A 10,574-nucleotide genomic window follows, 5' to 3' on the forward strand; every position below is an offset into this window, starting at 1 on the left:
GTGCAAATGGCTATGGTGTCAGCACATGCAGTCAGCCACTAGAGAATGCAAATCAGACACAATGTCAAAAAAATTAATTAACTAATTAATTAATCAATTCAGGATTCCAGATGCTGGAGAGGAGGTAGAGCGATGGCACCTCAACCTCACTAACAGTGATCCGAAATAGAGCAGACACTTGGAGACGCATTTTCTTCAAAAGTTGAACACTCTGAACTTCCCTGGCACACACCTTTAATCCCTTTTAGGAGGCAGGAGCCAGGCAGATCTCTCTGAGTTTCAAGCCAGCCTGGTCTATGTAGTGAGTTTCAGGATAGCCCTGCGATGTAGGGAGACGAGTTTAGTTATGGATGGTTTGGAAGAAGAGCAAACCTTATCAGCAGGATCGCTGGCTTCCTGGTGTAAATTCTCCTACCATGACCAGTTTGAAGATGCCAACCCAACATCACCGGAAGCAGAGATGAGACAGGATCAGTGGAACTGGCATTTGCTAGCTGGTGCCTGTCTACTCCCCCCCCCCCCCCGCATCTGTGATGTGACCTAGCAACCCTACCCCCTGGGTATTTATTTATTTTTAAAGAGAAAGAAAAATATATGTCCATGAAAGATCTCTACTTGAACGAGCAGCTTTGTTCCTTAAATGCAAGACAATAAGGAAGCTGCACTAGCCCCACGATAGAATACTACTCAGGGGTGAAACTGAACGATCTATTGAGACATGCAGCAATGTGGCCACATCTTTAAACTATCAAACTGTGTGGAATAAGTCAGATTGGAGCAGAGCGCCCTGTGTGGCTCTGTTTACCTGCTGTTGTAGATTAATGGAAACTAACCACAGTGGGATCATGACTGCTAGGGCAGGACTTCCCGACAGCCCCTTGGTCCGAGCATCCCTTGTCCCTAGAATAGAATTATTCCCTTAGGAGACTTTCCAGTTGCTTGATTGAAAGCCCCAGCTGGAGATGGTGGAACTTCAGAATACCTTTCCTCCTCCGCTCTCAGCGCCCACTGTCGTCATCAGCACCTGCTGTGTCCTCTTGTGGCGGTGGATGCTGACTGAGTGAACTAACTAGGGTGCATCCCGTGGATTATGGATCTCCAGAGGGGGCATCTGGGTCCTCTGATCCCATTAGTATAACTGAGAATGTACTACAACTGCAATCAGAGGCCGAAAGAGAGTTGGAAAAGTCCTACCAGGCTCTTCGAAAATCTGAGCCTGTGAAGACCCACTTCACGTTTTGCTTAGCCCTGGTCACGAGGCTGGTCTGCATGCGGGCTTATAGGTGCATGCTACAGGGAGGGTGGAGGGAAAGGCTGTGTGGGAAATAATCTGAGATGAAGTTGACCGGTGGTCACCAACCCAAGATCGCGACCTTCCCGGGATGATTTTACCGAAGTCTCTTTAAGTATAAACCAGATGCGGAGTGTAGTGGCATGCCCGTGTACGTTTCAGGGCCAGCCTGGATGACACAGCTGGATCCCAGCCTGGATTACACAGCTGAATCCCGTGTCAAGGGGGGAAAAAAAAGAAAAGAAAAGGTCAAACCTTGGGTCTGTGGGACCTTAAAGTTTGAGTGAAAGCTGCGAGCCTGTGTGGTCTCGGGATTCACAGGTGCTGTTCAGGGTGCAGGCGGATGCAGTAAGAGCTGCAGAGTCAGGAAGAGGTCACACACGCCCAGGGGAAGCCACGTTTGGAGTGCTCAGCCTTCCCATGGGGACAACACCCACCAGTCACAGCCCTCCCTCTTTTGCGTGTGGGTATGTGGGTGTGCATTCGCTACCACAGGCTTCCAGCCGTTTCTTCTGTCCGTACAACTGTTGCCAGAAGGAACTGCGATCTAGATTTTGGAGTTGCTCAATAAACGCCTGTGGGAGCCGGTTCTGGTCACAGTGGTCAGACTCAGAAGGGAGAGTCTTGGTGGCGGGGCAGTGATGGTAAGCCTTCCCCTACTCCTCTAATCTCCCTGGTCATTCTTGTCTGAATCTATAGCCAGGAGTGGCACCTCCCCGAAGAGCAACTTCTCCGGAGTCTAGCTTTCTGCTTTGTAACCAGGAGCATCGCCACAAGTTGGAGGCCACAGTGCATTCAGCCTAGTTTGATTACAGAGTGAGACCCCCATCTCAAAATAAATAAATAAACAAATAATAAAAATAAAAATAAAAAAGGAACTCACAGGGAACACGGCGGCCGACGATAAGTGTGCGGCACGCGTGAGTTGGTTCCCCAGTGGTGGTGCATTCATTTATCAACTCACTGGGCATCCTTCGCAGCCTCAGCTGCGACACGCCTAGCCAGCCAAGGGTTAAACGGCGTCCCCTCCGCCCCCGCCCGGCTGGGCAAGAAGGGAAGGCGGCGCGCCGGGTGCCAAAGTCGGAACCTGCTCTCGGCAGCTCCCCGCGCTGCCTTGACTCACCGCCAGGCCTGGCGCGGCCGCCGGCTGTGGAATGTGTGAGCGCCATGTGTCACCGCCCCAGACTGTGGGAAAACGCTGCTCCGCTCACCTCCCAGCAGCTGGCCCGCGCCCGCCCGCCCGGGAGCCGGGAAACAGGAGCCGCCCGCCCGGGAGGCCGCCCGGGGCCACTTCCGAGCGCGCGCCGCCTCTCCGCCCACACGCCGGCCCTGCCTGCGACCCGGGGCCGCGGCGCCACCCGCAGCGAGCCGCCCAGCGCGCCCTTCCCCTGCCCCTGCTGGCCCTCTGTGTCCTCCTGCTCCACCAAGCCGGCCTTAGCCACAGAGAGGCCCTGTTCTGATCGCTCCCAGGCGGTGACCTCTTTCGGTGAAGGACCAGGGAACAGAGGGCTAGGCAGGGCACTGCCTCACTGGGCTTGTGTGACAGCTCAAGTCTGGTCTCCACCAGCTCCGAGCAGGAGGTTCCACTCTGCCTGCCCCTTCCCTGGGAGCTAGGCAAGAACCTTGCACCTTCGTGGGGGTCAACCTCTCCTCCAGCCCTCGGGTGAGAGTCATGTGTATCTAGAAGTCACCCAGGCCAAGGTCTCCTCTGCCTAGCCATGCAGGCAGATGTAGACAAAGTCACACTCTGGGTGGCAGCCATCCAGGACTAGAGACAGCTCAGTGCGCCTTGTGCCAAGCCCAGTTCTCCTGGCCTAGGCCAAGTGCATCTTCTGGGCAGCCAAGGCTCCTAATGGTGTTCACCCTCCAAGGCAATTGAGACCCCAGGAGATGGGGATGGGGGCAAACCTCAGATCCTGGGATCCAGCTGCTTAGCCTAACATCAGCCTCCTGCTGTCTTTCTGAGGGGTGGAGGTGGGGCGCATCACTCATGCGAGGCTCGGGTCCTGGTGGGTGGGGTCTCTGTTGTACCCAGTGCTCTTTCGGAGCTATTTTCTGTTTCTTTCTCCTGCTTATCCTTCACTATAGGTACTGAGGTCTCTCCTCTGTGGGTTTTCCAGCGTCACTCCCGAAGCCCCCATTTACTTGATCCCTGTCGCTGCTTATGACATCACTCACGGTCTGTTCATCCTTTCTTTCTCCTGCAACTTCTCACCCACGGAAGTGTTACCCTCCTATGTATCCCCCACCAACATCACGCGATTCTGCTAATGCTTATGACAACCGCTCTGCCGGCTGAGTGCACCGGCACATAAATGCTTGTCAATACCATTTATCGTGGGTTCAGAACCTCATTGCCCGGACGTGTGACCTTGGGCAGGCTGATCTTGCAGTCTCAAATCTCCTACCTGTAAAACATAAATTTGAGTAGAGTGTGGTGCCATATGCCCATGATAACAGCACTTAGGAAGCCGAGGCAGGAGGATCACAAGTTTGAGGTCAGTACTTACTTTATATTGCTATCTAATGAGGAAGAGAGGGGGGAGGAGGGAAAAAAAGAGAAGAAAAAGACATCCAGCTGACATTTGGGGGCTGCTTTAGTTTTCGTATATGCCACAAGCTCTGAGTAATGAGACTCCAGTTAACACTGGTGCATACACAGCAGTGGTTCCCTAAGAGTGTATCACTCTAGCAACTCCTTAGCCACCTTACTTTGTATAAGTACACTCTAGGAAGTCCCCATAATGATAACATCAGCGACATATCCCTGTCATTAATCCATACACAACTGCTAAAGCACCATAGACTGGCGGCAGACACCGATTAAGGCATAGATCTGGATACTGAAGTCAACGAACAAGACACGAGTCACTTGTTAGTGAATTCTCTCTTCCCAGCTAGTAGGCAGCCACTTTCTCTCTGTCTTTTCCGTGTCAGAGAGGTCTATCATGCCTCTTTTTGTAAGGACACTAGACCTTTTAGATTGGGATGCCATCCTTGTGACTTCAAATGATTTCTACAAAGACCTGTTTCCAGATTACATTGGGGGTAGACATAGGTGACCTCTAAGGAGTGAATGCCTGGCTGGCCTGCCTGGTGGTAGAAATAGGAGCATAAACAGAAGCTATAACTAGCAAACATCAAGGAGCAAGCCTGGCTTGTTTTAGTGTATTGCTGGGTGGGAAGTCGATTCAAGCAACGTGGGGTGCAGCAGATTCTGGTAAACTTCGGATTTGTAAGTGTGACATCGTGGCTTGCCTGCAAACAGTTGGAGAGGGCCGGAGGGTGATAGAAGAAATGTTTTCAATGGTGTGGCCACAATGCATCTGTGAAAATGCTCGCCCGGGCACGAGACACAGGAAGTCCAATTCCATTTCACGGATGGGAAAACCGAGGCTGGGTAAAGTCAGGTGGTCTGCCAGGGGTTACCTAGCAGGTTTGTAGGGCAAACAGAGTCAGATGTGGCACTTGTCTGACTCCAGGGTGGATGATGTTTCTGCTGGGCCCACCTCTGGAACCTAAGTACTAAGTAGGGATGAGCTTCAGTCTAACATGCTAGACTGTGGCCAGTGGGGGACAGAGAGTGAGAGCAGAGACAGATGTCACTTGGAGCTTCTAACAGTGATCCTGGTGAGACACCCATCTCCCACATACTCTAGCATGGATGAGGCAAGGTCACCCCATGTGAACCTGGCTAGAGGACCCAGACTAATTTCTGAGACTAGAGAGGGTGCTGAATGGGAAGTCAGGGTGTTTTTGCATCAATCTGGGTATTTTGGAAGCTTGTGTCTCTGACTGTTAAGGATGGTACCCTGACTATACATTCAAGTGAGTGTTTTCAATAGTAATGACTCAGATTTGGCCGAACCAGCAACTCGAAGCCATGGGAAGCTCTGGACAGACTGACTGGAAGACACAGACTATCTGGGAGCAGTGGTTCTTCTGAGAAGTTTAAATCAACGTCTAGGGAAGTTAGTTTCTAGATGAAGAAACCGAGGCCCAAAAAGAACAGAAACTTCACACCGTAAGAGACAGTCACTCGACCCAAGACTCATCTGGCTTCAATGTCTGTGCTCTGTCCACCCCATGATGCTGACACCCAATCAGAAAGCCAATGTGCGAGCTGTATTTTCCAAGTCCCAAATAGGGACACCTGGTCTCACATATGTGAGGGTCCTGGTGGGACGAAGAGAGGAGGCTGTTTTAGTTTGGGATCACCCCAGCAACCCCATGCCTTTCAGCAAGCACCACTATTTTGGGGTGGGGGTGCTGCCTACACCCTGACCTGGGGCATCTTTTTGCCATTTAATACTTCTTTCCATCCTGGCGGCCCAAGGTCTATTTTCTGGTTGGAGTACATGCCACAGACAAGTGAGGGGCATTTAAAAAGACCCAACAGCTGGAGGGTGATTGCGATGGACAGGATGTTCATTTTTAGGGAAGCCTTGGGAGGGGAAAGGGCAGGAGAGGGCAGGGGAAACAACAGCAGCTCAGAGCTAAAAACCAAAGTCCTGGGTACCAGATGTAAGGTCCCAAGAGTGGGCCTTCCTGCCCCCCAGCCTCTTTCCACAATACTTCTCCTGCCTCTGTCTATTCAACACTTCCCTCCTCCTCCATCCTCCCTGGGCTTTCCCTTCTTCCTCTCTGTCCTCCCTTTCTCTCCCCCTCTCTTTTCCCCTCGTCTCTCTTCCTCCTCCTTCCTCCTCTGAGAGAACTGCTGGTCTTTGTGGCATGGGTACCATTCGTTCACTAGCTGGGTGATTGCACTGAACCAACTTCTGTTAAATGGGCCGCGAGTTAATGGGCTATGGTAAAATTACAAGGGGGTCAGATGTAAAAGTGTCCCAGAAATTGTATTATATTCTGTTAGAAGTAGGGTCAATTTCATGTTGAAACTGTTGGGAAAAATTATCTGGCTTAGGATCATTTCCCCAGAGAGGTGTCCCAGCAGAAATTTGGAGTTTGTATGTATGAAGTTAGGTGTTTGGCTTATTTAATATGGTGCTATTGAGCCAGGTGGTGATGGAGATTTTAATCCCAGCACTCTAGAGGTGGAGGCAGGTGGATATCTATGAATTTGAGGCCAGCCTGGTCTGCAGAGCGATCAAGTTTCAGGACAGCCATGGCTACACAGAGAAACCCCTGTCTTGCAAAACAAAACAAAATGGTGCCATTAATCTGCTAGTTAAATACAGAGAGGTGAAAGAAAAATGGGATGTATGTGTAGATGGGGGATCCTCGCATGTACCAGAAGCCATAGGACCACACAGAATTAGGGCTTATCCTCACAGAACACATACCATCCTCTTCTTCCTGTCCATGGAACGCAAGATTCATCAGTGGCCACCCTGGGTCTGGTCTCCAAATCTTCCAGTCAGAGTTCAAGATGGACACTGTTAAGACAGGGCTTGGCCCACCATATAAACATCCCAGATGAGGAGCCCTAGAGGATTTGTAGAAAGGGAGGAGGAAGAGAGAGTGAGAGCGAGCAGGGCGTGGGGGTGTGCCGCTCAGGGTTAGAGCCTCCAGACTCACAAGGAAGGCCATACAGGAATAACTGCAAGCTGTCCGAAGAAGGTCCAATCAGATCTGGCTGGGATGTGAGATCCAGCAGTACAGCTCGGGTCCTGTGAGGATTCGACACAGGAACACAGTCAAGTCCTGGGTCTCTGCTTACCAGGCTCCCTCTGTATTTTGAGCTCGCTCTATTATCAACCCTTAGCTTCTCCAAGGGTTACATGTAAGAGACACGGTCAGAAAGAATGTCTACTTCAAAATGTGATTTTTTTTTTAAAGCATAGGCCCAACTTTGCTCTATGCATTGTGGTGTTTCTGGGTTGATGGGCAGAGTGTAATCGGTTTGTCTCGGTGTGGTTTTGGTTGTGCTTTATTTTTTAATGCAGAAATTCCTGTCAGGGACAATTCCTATACCTCTCCTCCTCCTTTTCCCCCTTTTCCCCTCCCCATCTCCAGATTTTCACTTTTAATTTACTGGAATACGCCCACCCCCATCCTTTGGATGAGAATTCTATTAAAAGACACGATTTTGGGTTTCCTAACACTGAATATACTGACTTACACAAGCAATGCTATGGCTGGAAGATGACTTCAAAACGGAGCCCTAACAGCAACTGGGCTCTCCCTCTGCTGCCAAACAGAGAGCACAGAAGTTGAGCATGTAAGGCAATTGTAATAATTTTACGTTAAGTAGACCCGATGTTTAGTTTGTGGATTGAGATTATTTACAAAAAGCAGGTAAAGACAAAGGAGCATAGAACTGATAGTTGCTTGTGGTTGGATGTCTTGCCCAGATGTCAGAGTTGCTGCCCTGATTACAGCAGCACACGATTCTGAAAGCATAGTTTCCCCTCCCTGAATTATGTCATCAGAGGCTGAGTGCGTGTGTGTGTGTGCGTGTGTGTGCGTGTGTGTGCGTGCGTGCATGTGTGTGTGTGTGTGTGTGTGTGTGTGTGTGAATTCAGCAGTTTCCATTACTATGTTGGAGTATCTGGGACAAGCTAATTTTACATGAAAAGCAGCTAGATTCGCTGGCGATTTCATGTTATGGGCATTGTGTTGTCTGTCATCTGCTCAGTACTAGTGGGGAATCACTGGCAGTCCTGAGGTAGCACACAACACCGCAGGACAAACAGGTAGGGCTTGTGTCCTGACCTGTGTCATGTGCTCGCTGTCTCTCTTTTTTAATTTTTTTTTTTATTTTTCAAGAAAGGGTTTATTTGTAGTTTTGGAGCCTGAAACTCACTCTGTAGACCAGGCTGGGCTTGAACTCACAGAGATTCATCTGTCTCTGCCTCCCGAGTGCTGGGATTAAAAGCATGCACCACAACCACCTGGTGCAGGAGAATTGTCTGTATTCTGTCAATCATGTTTTAAATGAATGCTGATTGGCCAGGCAGGAAGTATAGGTGGGACAACCAGACAGGAAGTAAAGGTGGGGCAATAAGAACAGGAGAATGCTGGGAAGGAGGAAGCACATTCCTCCCCAGTCCTGCCCAGATCACGGGAGAAGCAGGATGTAACCTGCTCCACAGAAAAAGGTACTGAGTCATATGGCTAACATAGATAAGAATAATGGGTTAATATAAGCTACAAGAGCTAATAAGAAGCCTGAACTAATGGGCCAATAAGGTTATAATCTTATGGAGACCTCTGTGTGATTTTCTTTGGGACTTGCTGGCAGTGGGAACAGGGCAGGACAGAAACCCAACAAGCCTGGCTCTCATTTTACAACCACCCAGCTTCTTATAAAGTCACCATGATTTAATTATTGGGGCTTCACCCTAAGGACTTCTCATCTAAACTGAAGGCTTTGACTTCTTCACACTATTGTGAGATCACATCCAACATTTAAATAACATTAACATGGGACTTTAGGAAGTCAACTCTTGCAGTTGAGGGTAGTAACTGTATCCAAACAATAACACATTTGTCATGTGGGATTCCCCTCTGTATGCTGTGACTATGTTTTATTACCGTGGGTTAATAAGGAAGGTACTTTGGCCTATGGCAGTGCAGAACAGAGTTAGGCAGAAAAACTAAACTGAATGCTGAAAGAAAGAAGGCAGAGTCAGGGAGACACTATGTAGCTACCGAAGAAGAAAGACACCAGAAACTTACCGGTAGGCCACAGCCTCATGGTGATAAATAGATGAATAGAAATGGGTTAATTTAAGACGTAAGAGTTAATTAATAAGAAGCCTGAGCTAATAGGCCAAACACTGTTGTAATTAATACAGTTTCTGTGTGATTATTCAGGTCTGGGTAGCTGTGAAACAAAAAACAGTCTCCATTTACAAACCCAAAAACTTTAGTATAAGTATATATAATTTCTCTCCTTTTTCCTTGTGTGTAGGATTGTGTGATGGATCTTGAAGGTTCACAAAAAAAGAGAAAATGAAATGGTTTTTTTCTTGCTTCTTTCCTTCATTTCTTTCTTTTTCCTTCTTCCCTCCCTACCTTTCTTCTTCCTTCCCTCCCTACCCTCCTTTCTTCCTTCCTAATTCCTTCCTTCCTTCCTTCCTTCCTTCCTTCCTTCCTTCCTTCCTTTCTCTTCCTTCCCTCCCTCTCTCCTTCCTTCTCTCCCTCTCTCCTTCCCTCCTTCCTTCCTTTCTCTTCCCTCCCTCCCTCCTTCCTTCCTGACTTTCTCTTTCCTCCCTCCCTCTCTTTTTTCTTCTCTCCCTCCTCCTCCCTCCTTCCTCCCTTCCTTTGTCAGTTCATCAATGATCAAATCTAGGGCCCTTCAAAGCCCAGGCAAGCACCCTCCCACTGACCTATGCTCACAGTGAATGAGAGAAGAACAAGTTAAGGTAGTCTTAAAATGCTACAGATGCTCACCTGTGAGCAAATTCTAGATTTCCTCTATACATCAAGAATCAGTTGTCTCATTAAGGAGTCCATCTTTTTATCCATAAGAGTGTTTGGGCCAGTTGTGGCAATGCAAGTCCTTTATCCCCGCACTCAGGAGGCAGAGGCAGGCAGATCGTTGAGTTGGAGGCCAGCCTGGTCTACAAAGTGAGTTCCAGGACAGTCGTGCCTATGCAGAGAAACCCTGCCTTGGGGCAGGGGAGAATGTTTGAAGTCTCCTGAACTAGATTGATGTGATTGTGCCACCTTTAGATTCAGTGTTGTGGAAAATCCGTCTCCCTCTAATAGGTTCTGGGAGCTGCGATGGCTCGCTTCTGTCAGTCTGACACAAACTACAGTCATCTGGGAAAAGGGAACCTTAACTGAGGGATCGCCTGTGGGGGCATTTTCTTGATTAATAATTGGTATTGAGATTTTGCTGTCACTGATGAGAACCCCAAGGTCAGATGGACCTGAGGGTCAGGGTGATGGCTACTGTGCCATTCAATGACAAGCTGATGACTTCGGGTTTCTCATGAAAGAAAGGCCTTGATGTCAGAACCGGACAAAACTCGAGGTGTGATGTTTCTTTTCAGACTGGGGAAACTGAGACTCTGAGGCCTATAAAGGCCACATAGGGAGAGAAAGGCAGATTCTGCTGTAGAAGCTGGTGTCTTTCACACAGGCCACCTTGCAAGTGAAGAGACCAGAGGAGGTGGGATGTAACTTCCTATCATTAGAACCCCTTTCTCCCCAAGGAAATGTGTCTACTCACCTGGGCATACAGATAAACAAGCCACTTACTGATAATAAACCATAGGTAATTTATTTTAGAACAATTCTTTGGTATGTGTATAAAATTTTGGCGTTGTTTAGAGACAAAAAAGTGTGCCTTTCTTACCAAGGAGACGGGTGGGCT

This window comes from Myodes glareolus, chromosome 2, assembly GCF_982192425.1.
Source record: "Myodes glareolus chromosome 2, mMyoGla1.1, whole genome shotgun sequence".
In the NCBI taxonomy this organism is placed as follows: Eukaryota; Metazoa; Chordata; class Mammalia; order Rodentia; family Cricetidae; genus Myodes; species Myodes glareolus.